We start from the raw sequence: 15,712 nt of genomic DNA, 5'->3' as shown, positions 1-15,712 counted from the left end.
GGAGGAGGATGGTGGCTTTCAGTTTGTGTGCTGCTTTTACTCATGTGTTGATCCCATAGGCGTTTGTGATGTGAGATCATGTGCCTTCGCAAAGCAGTTGTACCTAGGTGGGTGTTGGACTTCCCACGACTCAGTTTCTTTTGGCACAGGTTACAAGTGGCATCACTGATATCAGAGGCAGACACACAAAAAAAATGCCACACTGCTGAGCTTTGCAAGGACGGCATTCTGGTGGTGGCAACAGCTTGCGTTGATTGGCGTGCTGTCTGGCTGACCCCGGGTGCCGAATCTACATGCTGTCTGACTGCGCCACTAGCTCCTTGCAATGACCTCCTCCCCCTGCTTCCAACTCGTCTCCTCCTCCTCTCTGTCTCCCCATCTGAACTTTCCCCCTCTTCTTCTGCTCTTCGAGCAGGCACCCAGGTGACATCCACAGACACATCGTCATCATCAGCCGCTTCACTTGACAACTCAGCAAAGGCAGCAGCAGCAGGTACAACATCATCATCATCACAATGTACGTCCATGTGTATAATGCTGCCTGACTGAGACATATCCCCGTTATCTACATCCTCTGGCACTAATAGTTGCGCATCACTTATTTCTTCCAACTGATGTGAAAATAACTCCTCTGACGGATCAAGTGAAGCGGCTGTGGTGCTAGTGTTGGTGGTGGTGCCGGCGGGCTGGCGAGTGGTAAATTGAGAGGTGCCCGAAGCTGAGCTGGAGGAGGATGGTGCATTAAGGTTCCTGACGATTGGGTGTCCTGTGTAAGCCAGTCAACTATGGCCTCAGAATTTTTTGAGTTCAGGGTCTGTGGTGGCCTCTGAACACTGGGCATTATTCTAGGGCCTAAGGAAATCACAGCACCACGACCACGACGGCCCTTGCGGGGTGGCCTGCCTCTGCCTGTCATTTTTTTTTTAATGTGTTGTTACTGTTGTACTATGAGTGCAAGGTGCTGTGCCACCCCTATAGGAGTGTTGGGCAGTGGGTACAGTACACTCTCTGTGGACCTGACAGCAGTCACTGGCACCCAGGCAACTGCAATTAAAAAATATATATATATTTTTTTACTTTGCAAGCTGCTGTGCCACCTTATATATCAGTGGTGGGTGGGCACACAGTGGCACTGCAGTGGGCACAGTACACTCTGTGGACCTGACAGTCACTGGCAGCCCAGGCAACTGCAATAATAAAAAATATTTTTTTTTTCAATTTATTGCAACAAGATGCTGTGCCACCGTATATATATATCAGTGGTGGGCAGTGCACTGCAGTGGGTACAGTGCACTCTGTGGACCTGACACAGCACTCACTGCAATTCTGACAGAGGAAAAAAAAAATATTTTTTAAAATGCAAGGTACTGTGCCTGTGCCACCCGAAATGAGTGTGGTTTGCACACAGTACAGTCTGTGGTAGGTCTGTGGCCTCTCACACACAGCGGGCAGGCAACTGCAGTCACAGTGTACAATAGATATATATATATATATATATATATATATATATATATATATATATATATATATATATATATATATATAAATAAAAAAAACCCTCAATTACCAGCACTTAAAAGGGCTTTTGGGGACGCTAGATATATATATATATATATATATATATATATAAAAATAAAAAAAAATCCTCAATTACCAGCCCTTAAAAGGGCTTTTGGGGACGCTAGATATATATATATATATATATATAAAAAAATTACACAAATACCAGCCCTTAGAAGGGCTTTTTGGGGTGCTGTCCTTACAGCAGTAGTGGACCAAGAACACTGCAAGACCAGGAACACTGACTAACTGTCCCTAGCTTAACAGCAGCAGCAGCAGCTCTCCCTACTCTCACTGCACACACTGCTTCAGAATGATCTAAGATGGATGCTGCCCTTGCTTATTTATAGGAGGTGGGAGGGTGTGGGAGGGAGGTATGCTGATTGGCTGGAAATGTGCCTGCTGACTGTAAAGTTCAGGGTCAAAGTTTGCCTCAATGATGTATTATGGGGGGCGGACCGAACATCGCATATGTTCGCCCGCAGCGGCGAACGCAAACATGCTAAGTTCGCCGGGAACTGTCCGCCGGCGAACAGTTCTGTACATCTCTAGTGGTTGGTGGTCAATAGGAAGAATGTTCCCTACACTGGTGGTCAAGGGAAAGAATGCCCCTTATATTGGGGGTCATTGGGAGGAAAATACCTTACGCTGACGATCGAGGGGAAGAATGTACCTTACATTGGAGGTCAGTGGGAAGAATGTCCCTTGCATCAGAGGTCAGTGGGAAGAATATCTCTTACATTGGAAATCAGTGAGAAGAATGTCTCCTACGTTGGTGGTCAGTGGGAAGAAAGTCCCTTACATTGGTGGTCAATGGGAAGTATGTCTCTTGCTTTGATGGTCAGTGGGAAGAATGTCTTTTACACAGGAGGTCATTGGGAAGAATGTCCCTTATATTAATGTCAGTGGGAAGAATGTCACTTACAATAGAGGCCAGTGGGAGAAATATCTCTCATGTTGGTGATCAGTGGGAAGAATGTCCCTTATATTGGAGGTCAGTGGGAAGAATGTCCCTTATATTGGGGGTCAGTGGAAAGAATGTCCCTTATATTGGGGGTCAGTGGAAAGAATGTCCCTTATATTGGAGGTCAGTGGGAAGAATGTCCCTTATATTGGGGGTCAGTGTGAAGAATGTCACTTATATTGGAGGTCAGTGGGAAGAATGTCCCATATATTGGAGGTCAGTGGGAAGAATGTCCCTTATATTGGGGGTCAGTGTGAAGAATGTCACTTATATTGGAGGTCAGTGGGAAGAATGTCCCTTATATTGGAGGTCAGTGGGAAGAATGTCCCTTATATTGGGGGTCAGTGGGAAGAATGGCCCTTATATTGGGGGTCAGTGGGAAGAATGTCCCTTATATTGGAGGTCAGTGGGAAGAATGTCCCTTATATTGGGGGTCAGTGGGAAGAATGTCCCTTACATTGGGGGTCAGTGGGAAGAATGTCCCTTATATTGGAGGTCAATGGGAAGAATGTCCCTTATATTGAGTGTCAGTGGAAAGAATGTCCCTTATATTGGAGGTCAGTGGGAAGAATGTCCCTTATATTGGGGGTCAGTGTGAAGAATGTCACTTATATTTAAGGTCAGTGGGAAGAATGTCCCTTATATTGGAGGTCAGTGGGAAGAATGTCCCTTATATTGGGGGTCAGTGGGAAGAATGTCCCTTATATTGGAGGTCAGTGGGAAGAATGTCCCTTATATTGGGGGTCAGTGGGAAGAATGTCCCTTACATTGGGGGTCAGTGGGAAGAATGTCCCTTATAATGGAGGTCAGTGGGAAGAATGTCCCTTATATTGAGTGTCAGTGGAAAGAATGTCCCTTATATTGGAGGTCAGTGGGAAGAATGTCCCTTATATTGGAGGTCAGTGGGAAGAATGTCCCTTATATTGGGGGTGAGTGGGAAGAATGTCCCTTACATTGGGGGTCAGTGGGAAGAATGTCCCTTATAATGGAGGTCAGTGGGAAGAATGTCCCTTATATTGAGTGTCAGTGGAAAGAATGTCCCTTATATTGGAGGTCAGTGGGAAGAATGTCCCTTATATTGGGGGTCAGTGTGAAGAATGCCACTTATATTGGAGGTCAGTGGGAAGAATGTCCCTTATATTGGGGGTCAGTGTGAAGAATGCCACTTATATTGGAGGTCATTGGGAAGAATGTCCCTTATATTGGAGGTCAGTGGGAAGAATGTCCCTTATATTGGGGGTCAGTGGGAAGAATGTCCCTTATATTGGGGGTCAGTGTGAAGAATGTCCCTTTTATTGGTGGTCAGTGTGAAGAATGTCACTTATATTGGTGGTCAGTAGGAAGAATGTCCCCTATATTGGTGGTCAGTAGGAAGAATGTCCCCTTAAATTAGTGGTCAGTGGGGAGAATGTCCTTTATACTGATGTCAGCAGAAAGAATGTAATTTACGTTGGAGGTCAGTGGGAAGAATATCCCTCATGTTGGTGGTCCTGTGGGAGGAATATCCCTCATGTTCGTGGTCAGTGGGTGGAATATCCCTCATGTTGGTGGTCAGTGGGAGGAATATCCCTCATGTTGGTGGTCAGTGGGAGGAATATCCCTCACGTTAGTGGTCAGTGGGAAGAATGTTTAATATGTTGGAGATCAGTAGGGAGAATGTCCCTTATAATGGTGGTCAGTGGGGAGATTGCCTCCCTTACATGTACCCAAAAGGATTATGGATGCCATTGGTAGTTTATCTGAGAGGCAAAAGTGCTCATTGCTCAAGGAACCCCTAGCAACCTTTGGAGGAACCCTAGAGTTCCCTGGAGCCGTGTTTGAGATAGGCTGCAGCAGCAGATACACTCTCTACACCCCTGTCCTACACTTGGCTACATTTATTGTAACCGCATTAAATCTTGCCCAAATGCTAGTAAGAGACGGCAAAGCACTATAAATCTATATTTTCCTCAGGCAGTTCATCTAAGTTGCCCTCTATGTTAGATGTACTTAGCGTAGTGAGAATTTCAGTAGTCGTGCTGTTTAATATTGTAGTCAAGCTTCCAGGCGTAGATTTGTTTAACTATTTCACACATCCTCAATCATGAAACGTCTGTTCCTAAGCACTCGGATCCAGGAAACGACATAAATCATAGAACACAGCCTCCCCTCTCAGTGGCAGCACAAGTACAATGCACAAGTCTGTAGTGGCAGTGACCCCTATCACCAGCAATGGGAGAGCGGGCTCAGTCATCCAGTATAGGTGAAGCAGAGGCAGACTCATGTGTTATTGTAACATTTGGCTACATTAAAGAAGCATTGAAGAAAAGTCCCGGCCTTTTTTTCCAAGTCCATGGAACAATATACCATGGATAGAGTGCTTCAAAGGAGTGTTGTTCTAATATTTTGTTTAGGGGGTAGGATTGAAGTTTTTATGCGTGTCTTGCTGTTGAGTGTAAATACCGCATTACACGAGAGGTGATCACATTTCCATAACACACCATCATGCATGACTGCAAGCCTTTGTGGACGACCACCTTTTCCCACAAGACTTTTAGAATTTTAGAGAAAGTTCAGAGTTTAGGAGGTGGTACCCTTTATTGGCTAACTTAAAGTGATATTAAAGGTTTGTTTTTTTGTTTTAAAGAGGTTGTACACTCGTTCAAAATTTTTTTTTTTCTTACAACCTGCAAGAGAAAGACATAATGAGCTAGTATGCATCGCATACTAGCTCATCATGAAATACTTACCTTAGAACGAGCCCCCGCCGTGCCGCTCTCTTACCTGTATGACGAGCGACATGTTCAGTCGCCCGTCTTCCGGGATCGTGGCATCCGGCCATCTGATTGGCCGGAGCTGCGGTGACGTCACTCCCGCGCACGCGCGCGGGAGCCGACGGTCACGGCACGGGGCTCTGAAGGAACGGCACGATCAGCCGTTCCTTCAGAGCGCATGCGCCAGTGACGTCACTGGCTGCATTAAAGGTAAATATCTCCTAAACGGTACATGTTTAGGAGATATTTACAGTACCTATAGGTAAGCCTTATCATAGGCTTACCTATAGGTACAACTTCCTGAGGAGGGTTTACTTCCTCTTTAAATAACAAACATGTCATACTTATCTACTCTGTGTAATGGTTTTGCACAGAGCAGCCCTTATCCTCCTCTTCTCAGGTTCCCTGCCAGCGCTCTGGGATCTTCCCCCTTGACCAGTGTCCCATAGCAAGCCACTTGCTATGGAGGGACTGGTGCCCCACTCTATTAGTCCATAAAATACATAGATCCAGCGATGTGCGCAAGAGCCTCAGCTGTCCCAAGTCTCTCTCTCTCTTCATTGGCTCCCACTGCTATCAATCCCAGCCAGTGAGCCAATGAGGAAAAAGTGGCCAAGCTGCAGCTCTTTGGGGTTGATTTACTAAAGGCAATTAGACTGTGCACTTTGCAAAGTGCAATTGCGCTCTGCAAGAGCAGTTGCTCCAGAGCTTAGTAAATGAGACTTCCATCATCCAATCCTGTGCAAGCAAAATGCATTTTTTTAAATTTTCCTTGCATGTGATTGGGTATTCTTTGCAAGCGCAGTTGCTCCAGAGCTTAGTAAATGAGGTAAAGCTTCACTTTGCAAAGAATACCCAATCACATGCAAGGAAAATTAAAAAAAATGCATTTTTGCTTGCACATGATTGGATGATGGAATACAGCAGAGCTTCTGCTCATTTACTAAGCTCTGGAGCACTTGCTCTTGCAGAGTGCAATTGCACTTTGCAAAGTGCACAGTCTATTCGCCTTTAGTAAATCTACCCCATAGAGCTGCGGCTTGGCCCCACCCTCCACTCTCTCCTCACTGGCTCACTGGCTGTGATTAATAGCAGTGGGAGCCAATGAAGAGAGAGAGACCTGGGACAGCTGAGGCTCTTGTGCATATAACTGGATCGAAAGGGAGCTGAGATGAGTAGTAGGGGGGGGGGGGAGCTGCACACAGAAGGTTTTTTTTATATTTATGCATAGAATGCAGCCTTTACAATCACTTTAAATTGAAACTTTCAATATTTTTCAAGTCTTCATAAATAAAGTCCGGATATGTCCCCTTATACAGCAACAGTATCATTTTAAAAAATCTGTATTTTTATCAATATAAAGTTGTCCTGGAGATCCACGCTGGTGACTTTGCCTGAGCTGAGATGATACCATCAGTGTACTGCAGGCAGGAGGAAGCATTTCCTCAGTCCCATCTCCCTCGGTGATCAGACTGCAGCATTGTAACTTTGTACAAGTCACAAGTTGAGAGGCTAGAGCAGGGGCTGATCTGTCAGGCGTTTACCAGGGTGTACATAATTTTGTCATCTCTGTGCTGGTGTCTCAGTCCGGGAAGTAGATGGTGACTCTGGATGATGCAGAACAAAGAAACCTTCTGATGAAAAAAATATATGAAGACATAACCTTGGGGAAGTATTGTGATCTCTGTAAGAACTGATAAATAACTCAAAGTGTTATACTTACACATAGTTTAGCAATCATACACTTAGGAAAAAAAATTGTCTGATGCTATATCTACTTTAAAGCGGAGCTATAATCAATAATAAACAATATACTGTGCTGTATAAATAGTTATCTGCTCAATTTACACTATATTGTCAAAAGTATTGGGACGCCTGCATTTACATCCACATGAATTTTAATGGCATCCCAGTCTTAGTCCGTAGGGTTCAATATTGAGTTGGCCCACCCTTTGCAGCTATAACAGCTTCAACTCTTCTGGGAAGACTGTCCACAAGGTTTAGGAGTGTGTCTATGGGACTATTCTTACAGAAGCGCATTTGAACCCTACGGATTAAGACTGGGATGCCATCAAAGTTCGTGTGTGTATAAAGGCAGGTGTCCCAATACTTTTGCGAAAATAGTGCATTTCCTCTTAGACCGCCTTCCAAGTGTCTAGATCCTGCCAGCTAAAGCCTGCAATTTCCTTGATGGGGTGACAACGCCAATACAATTACTAGACCTAGTTATACTAAGGTTAACAGGTAAGTCTGGAAGCACACTACTGACTACGCCCACTTTTAAACCACTCCCACGAAACCAAACCCACATTTTAAACACACCCTAAAACAATTGGTCGCAGATGTTTGGAACAAGAGGCAGACATTCTAGATATAAAGACAAAATCACTTGGGTACCATGAGCATGCACAATAGGCTACAGAAATCCATCACGCTATTTTTAAATGCCGAAGATGCTTGTACTTTGTAGTGTTTACACTGTATCATACCTGCCAACTGTCCCGTTTTTCCCGGGACAATCCCGGCAAATAGGAGCCTGTCCCGGGTAATTTACATTGTCCCTGTTAATTTTTTTTAATTTTGTTCCACACAGTGTCGCTCTCACCCCAGCTATGTGTTGTAGTTCTGGCAGCAGGTTGTCTCTCTCTCTGTGCCCGCTCACTCTTCCCGCCTGTCGCAAATTTAACGTGTCACCGGAGGCAGGGTGTCAGCATGGTGCACTTTACGAAATCCGCCAGCAGGGGGAGGCAGAGCACCTTCCGACAAGCTGACACTTTAGAATTGCAGGGAATTGTGATGAGAATTTTAAATTTTAGGCAGAAGTAGTGCAGCTGAATGGGAGAATTATTCCAACTCTGCTACTTTGGCCTCAAGTTTTCAATTCCCTTTTCAAATTCCTGTAATTCTCTCTTTATGAAGTAGACCCTATAATCTGATAAGTAGGCGGAGATTAATTATGCATAGTGGGTGGAGCTTCTGGGAAGTGGGTGTGGTAAGTAATTGATAGCTGTGCTGCAAAGTGTCCCTGGAAATTTTTTTCAAATGTTGGCAACTATGCTGTATGACCTATCAGAACACAATAGCACAGCTGGGGAGATCGCTGCACCAACATTGCTTGTGTTGATATGGTGAACTGTCAGGTTTTCTTTTTTTTTTTTCAATTCAACCCACTGAACTCAAAGGTTCGTATGTAGGGACATAGTGCACCAACATTGATAAGTGAACATTGAAGAAGTGGGGAGGGTACCTAAACCAATTAGCACTAAAAAGGAAGGGGAGGGGGGGGGACAGCATAAGAAACCAAAATCACATTAACGAGTTGTAGTGGTCAGAAGCCGCCACTAGATGTCAGCATATTGCAGAAAACTGACAACCGAATGCCGTGCAATACAAGGTATAAAAAAAAAAAAAAAATTGCATGAAATTTGGGCAGAACAGTCTCCATGAAATGGGGACAAATGGTTAAGCTGACCTTCACAGTGCTCCCTCCTGTTGCTTCCTACATGTAGTCGATACAAAATACCCAGTGCTTCTAAGGATAGGGGAGCATGTGCCCATCTCCAATGATACAGTGCTCAGGCCTAGCAGCATAGCTCCCAACTGTCCCTGATTTTGGGGAATATGGAAATGCTCCTGCAGCCCCTGCAGCCATAGTTTGAGAAAGGAGCACGCCTGTCCTTGTCATCTTCAGTGCGCACACTCATAAATGCATTGCGGTAATTTCCGGTGATGTCACACGCCTACTGCTGCGGTCCACGTGCGTTGCAGCCCCCCCTTCTAGTCCGATCTACACACAGAGCCAGCAGGTGGCTCCTACAGGGGACAAGGCGGAACACTGCCCAGACCAGCGGGCATGACGACTTACCTCTGCAGGACAATAACCAGTAGACTTGTGCCCGGTGGAAGATTTTGTTTAGTTTTCATTCATAAAATTCATAATTTCATTCTGTTATATTCGTTATGTTACGTTAAGTTGTTTTCGGACAATTCGTTATTTCTGCGTATAAGTATTAGTTTTAACGATTCAATTTGTTTTATTATTTAATTGTTTCGTTTTTGGAAAATTTGTTATTTATGTATATATATATATATATCTGTGATAACGAATCGTAATTCTGAAAGTCGTTTGTTTTTTGAATCCATTAACACACACACACACACAATGACAAAGTCTCTTCTGCTGCTTCTCAAAACTCCTCTCCTCTGCTCAAATGCAATACAACACTCTTTTCAAGAATGCACTTTGCCAGTGGTTGTGCTTTGTCACTGCTGCTGGTACCAGGAGGAACCTGATGTTTAGAGCTTGAATCCATTAGCGCACACACACACACAATATCTCTTCTGCTGCTTCTCAAAACTCGTGTCCTCTGCTCAAATAAAACACCCTTATTACTCAGTTCTCAGGAATGCATTTTGCCAGTATTAGTTGTCCAACCTCCAACACAGAATGAATCAGCTGATTGGCAGAGGTGGGTGACTTGAGTCACATGACTTGACTTAAGTCAGACTTAAGTCACCAGTTTGAGGACTTGAGACTTGCTTGACTAAAATTAATAAAATACTCGACTTGACTTTGACTTGGTATTCATGACTTGAGACTTGACTTTGACTTGAGACATATGACTCGAAATGACTTTACTTTTTTAAGTTATTAAATATTTCCATTTTCTCTGCATGTGTTAAAGCAAAATGAATGTGCCTGTTATGTTTCTGACACCACAGTCACTTAAAACACCTCAGTGTGTTCTGATTTTTAGGACACTGGCTGTTTAACAATGGAAATACTTAACATGTTTTTAGTGACTGTGGTGTTGAAACATGACTGGACGAAGGATTTCGAGGTGTTTGGGCATTCAAAGTGTTTCTTTAATATGCCAAGAAAAAAGCACTAAGCAGTTTTGTTAATGTTGAAAATAAAACAAAACCTTTCCTGACCCCTGACTCTTAACTGATTTAAAGGTGAAAATTGGGGTAGATCAGTATTTTGACTTGATTTGTGACTTGACCAAAATAAATGACTTGACTTGCTTGACTTCTAGCAGGAACTCGACTTGACTTGCTTGATTTTCGCCACAGTAACTTGGGACTTGCTTGAGACTTGAAGGTTAAGACTTGAGACTTGCACATGTGTGACTTATTCCCATGTCTGCTGATTGGGCTGTAAGATTTATTCTGAGTCAACCTGCTTTTTCATTAGACCAGCTTTCCCAACCTTTTCAACACAGAGGAACCCCTGAAATAAATTTCTGGTCTCGGGAAACCCCTGCTAAAAATGAAAAATCTACAACTCATGACACATTAGTGTGACAGTCAGTGGGAAGAATGCTCCTCACTCTTGTCATCATTGGGAAGAATTACCCCCTTACAGATAGCTAAAATGAACAATGGTGTCATTGGAAATTTATCTGAGAGGCAGAAATTTCCCATTGCTCAAGGAACCTCTAGCAACCTCAGGAGGAACCCTAGGTGAGAAACCCTGCGTTAGACCTTTAACAAAGTAAGGAATCATGCTGAATTAATTCAATATTTTCGTAATAATTTATTTCGTATTAGAAAGATGCAAAATTTGGCCGAATTTTCAATCCGTTACTAAACGAATTGCATATGACTACTATCCAGATGTGCCTTATTTTTCTTGCCTAAATGTGAGAGGTTTTATACCTTTGTCTAATAAATGTCACACAGTCTACACTTAGAAGGCGCCTCAATTTCTGTTTTTTCTACATGTTCCTGCAGTGTGCTTCTACTTCCCTCAGGAGGCTTGCCCTGAGCTTTGGATTGTCCACCATCACTGCAGGATCTAATCATCCGCTTAATTATTTTATGACTTTTCCCATCTATACCACCTACCTTCAGACTTATGGTTCACAGCATTGGTGATGACAATTTTCCGCCATCACCATCCCTTTGTGCTACTTTAGGTTTTCCCCACTCCTTCCAAAACAAAAACTTCCTGAACCTGGATACCCTTTATACTTTATCTTGTGGACAGTAACCACCAAACACACATCCTTCCCATCCTTACTACCATGACCGTAAGTAATGTCCTGGTTGGGATTCAAACCAAGGACCCCAGGGCCACAAAGTATAAGTCACTGCGCTGCTCCGTTCATCTTTCTGGTGTATTATGGGAAAATAAAATGGAGAAGATGATTGGCTCCTATAAAATGTACAGTTCCTTGGACACACTTGTCAATGTATGAAAGCCCCATTTTTTTCCTGCATTGTATACGTCTTGCTGAGTGACTGAGACGTCTCTGGTATCATCTGCGAGAGGCGCTGATTTTATAAGGAAAACATCCCATTCCAGGCGTACGTTCCAAGTATCCTCTGAAAGATGGAGATGAAAGGGGCCCGGGCAGCCAGTTATGGCGTCGTGCTTCCATGTGGGGACGACAGCCAATCTGTCAGTGTGCAGATGGGGCTGATCTAGGATCAAACATCCTCGAGGATGTGCCGAATGACTGCTTAGCCTAATCATTTATTTCTATGCTGAAATCTGTAGGAACGTCTCTTCCGCCGCACAGGGTGGTCCGCTGTATGAACCGTCTTACGTTCAGGCACTTCATTCATACAGGAAAACTGGATGATTGCCGCAGTTTATGAACAACATGCTATTTTGCTGTTCATTTATGGCCTATTTACACTGTTGCGTTTGAACACATGCATTCAAACACACCAAAACTCATGTGTCCTAGTTCCCCAGAATAAAGATTGCCTTTTTCCATCTCAACCCCGCAGTGCAGTAAGTTTGGAAAAATGTAATATGTCTGATTTTATTCTGTGTTTTAATAAGTTGGGAGGCTCATAGAAGTCAACGGATGTGCACTAAAAAACACAGAGCATGTATTTGATGCATTGGTAAAAGCTTTTAACAAATTCTTCATTACCACTTTAGCTCCGGAATGTTCCCCCCCCCCCCTCCTGACCAGGCGTTGCTTTAACTGACAATTGCGAGGTCGTGCGACGCCGTACCCAAATAAAATCGGTGTCCTTTTCCCCCCACAAATAGAGCTTTCTTTTATTGGTATTTAATCACCTCTGTGTTTTGTTTTGGTTTTTTGTGCGCTATAAACAAAAAAAAGACCAACAATTAAAAAAAAAAAACTATATTTTTTAATTTCTGCTATAAAACACATACAGTAAAAAAATAAATAAATAAATAAATAAATAAAAATCTAATCTCTTCATCAGTTTAGGCCAATATGTATTCTGCTACATATTTTTGGTAAAACAAAATCCCAATAAGTGAATATTGATTGGTTTGCGCAAAAGTTATCGCGTATACCTAATCGCTCTCTTCGTTCCTCTCAAAACCTCCTGCTCTCTAGCTCCCTCATCACCTCCTCCCATGCTCGCCTCCAGGACTTTTCCAGAGCCTCTCCAATCCTATGGAACTCCTTACCCCAATCTGTCCGATTATCTCCCACTCTATTAGCTTTTAGGCGATCTCTGAAAACCCTCCTTTTCAGAGAAGCCTATCCTACCAACCTCTAACAAATGTACCTCCTTTTTCTCCATCAACCCATCCCCCACGGTTATTGCCTTTTGTTTCACTTGACCCTCCCTTCTAGATTGTAAACTCTAACGAGCAGGGCCCTTTAGTTCCTCCTGTTTTGAACTGTATTGTAACTGTATTGTCTTCCTTCAAATTGTAAAGCGCTGCGCAAACTGTTGGCGCTATATAAATCCTGTATAATAATAATAATAATAGTATACAAACTATGGGACTTTTAACTTTTTTAATTGTTTTTACTAGAAATCAATCAGCAATTTTTAGCGGAACTGCAACACTACGGGGGACAAATCTGATACTAAGTGACACTTTTGAGGGACCAGTGACACCAGTATTGTGATCAGGGCTAAAAAAAATGCATTGTCACTGCAAAAATGACACTGGCAGGGAAGGGGCTAACATTGGGGGTGAGCAAAGGGTTAAGTGTGCTCCTAGGGAGTGCTTTTTAACTGTGGGGGGAATGCTGTGACTGGAGGAAAACAGAGATCCGTGTTTCTGCTTAGCATGGGCAGATCGCCGTTTTGCCTCACCTGGGAACGATCAAGGGGGGTCCCGCTGTGTCCAATCACAGTGGGAGCGGGACTCTGGCAGCGCGCACGCGTGCCCCAGAGCCAATCGGAAGAATCCCATGTGGGATTTTGTGCTTACGGCCGCCCTGCCGCAGTATATATACGTGGGGCGGTCCGTAAGTGGTTAAGAAATGCATTAAAAGCGCATTTCAATGCACAAAGAAATATACATTGACGCATAACAACACTTCTGCCTAATGCTACAAAAACACTACTGAGCTTTCGCACAGTTAAAGCGGTATTGAACTCCTTTCAAACTTTTTTCCTGCAGCTTTATACCATAATGTGCTAGTGTGCGCTGTGTACTGGTACAATATTACAGACTTACCTGTCAAAGGAAGACCTCCAGTTCTGCTCTGCCAGTGTTTGGGCCAGAGGGGTAACTACAGGGGTCGCGAATGTGACCCTGCCCCCCTGTACACCTGGATAGGAGGGGCTGAAAGCCCGCTTATCCTCCCCCCCCCCCTACAGGCATTCAGTGACTGTAGGAGTAAAATTGTGGGGATTTGTTTCTTTACATGTCACCCCCCTGCTGCCCCTCCTATCCAGGTCCTGCTGCCCCCGCTGTGTTCTCTTCTGTCCTGCTGTATCATTTATCAGCCCCTTCCTTATCTTAATGAATTATGAGTTATTGATCCGTACCAATCACTGACCCTGTCTATTCATAACTGAAGCACAGTACACTGATGACGAGGGAGACTGAGGTCTGTGTCTTCAATCTCCTTTCTCTGTCCCAAAGGTGACCCATCAGAGGTCTGTTTATTCCCCTGATATTTCAACAAAGCCCCCCAACAGGGCTCCTAAAAAAATTTTTACAAAATAATAAAAAATAAATAAAATAAAATAGTAAAAAATAATAAAAATAATAATAAAAAAATAACAACTACTGGCACCAGAGGCAGAACCACCAGGGTAAGAAAGGTTGCACTTGTGATCAAGCCCGATGTTCCGCCAATGAGCTCAGGGGGAAGGGTCCCGGCCAGAGGTCAGGGGGAGCCCTTTATATTTTTTTGCACCGGGGCCCTGAAGATTCCAGTTACGCCTCTGGCTTGGGTGCTTTCATTTCCACCTTTTCTTCCTTCAGGGTTTGCTTCAGTTGGCTGTTTGAATGGCTGGGCGCCACTCCCATGCATGCGCAGTGTACTCTGTGCTGTACATGTGTAGTCCGTGTACAAGGCAGCAGGAAGCAGTTATGGCAGAAGAGACCGTCATCAAAAAAAACTTACCTGTCAGGGGTTTCTTTATTTTTTTATTTTAATACCACTTTAATAAAAAAGGGCACATGTCAACGATTACATGGTATAACCAGCCCTTGCTGTAAAAAGAACTTGGATCTAAAGAAAGAACATTTAATTAAGTCTTGTAAGGGGTGCTATACAGTATTTCATGTGGCACTCAGTTTACTGGAGTGGACCTGAGGTGGTACGAAAAACGTATCATGTTTGTGATCATTGTAGGACTCCGCAATCCTGGTGTACAAGAAGAGAGGGACGAGGGAAGGGTGTTGGGTGTCAGGGTACGGAAGCAAGCCCCCAAATAATTTGGTTTGCAATGAGCTTTTAGGGGATAATGGTTGTGAATTGTGGGAATCCCTAGAACATGATCCATACAGTCCAAGTGCCTACATAAGTAGGGTACCTGTCATGGTGTTGGCACTTCCAGTTCTTCTAGGTCAGTGGTCTCCAAACTGTGGCAAGGGGCAAGTTGAGGCCCTTTACTTGCTTTTATCCAGTCCTTGGGACACAATTTCATCCACTGATACCAACAATGGAGCATAATTAGCCCCCACTGAGATCACTGAAGGGGCACAATTCCTCCCCATGGCACCAAAAATGGGGAACAATTCCTCCCAATGATATCAGCAATTGGGCCCAGTGACAGCAATGATGGGGTACAACTCCTGACACCAAGGATGGGGCACATTTCCTCCCAATGACACCAACGATGGGGCATATTTCCTTCCAATGACACCAACGATGGGGCACATTTCCTTCCAATGACATTAACGATGAGGCACATTTCCTTCCAATGACACCAAGGATGGGGCACAATTCCTCCCAACAACACCAACGATGGGGCACAATTCCTCCCAACAACACCAATGATGGGGCACAATTCCTCCCAACGACACCAACGATGGGGCATATTTCCTTCCAATGACACCAACGATGGGGCACATTTCCTTCCAATGACACCAAGGATGGGGCACAATTCCTCCCAACGACACCAACGATGGGGCATATTTCCTTCCAATGACACCAACGATGGGGCACAGCTCCTCCCACTGACACCAAAGGTGTTTTTTTCCCCGCTGATGTTGGGACCTTTTCTTTGGTCACAGTCTGGCCCC

The sequence above is a fragment of the Pelophylax lessonae genome (genome assembly GCF_965119305.1).
Source record: "Pelophylax lessonae genome assembly, chromosome: 1".
Classification (NCBI taxonomy): Eukaryota; Metazoa; Chordata; class Amphibia; order Anura; family Ranidae; genus Pelophylax; species Pelophylax lessonae.
This window is presented reverse-complemented; position numbering follows the sequence as displayed.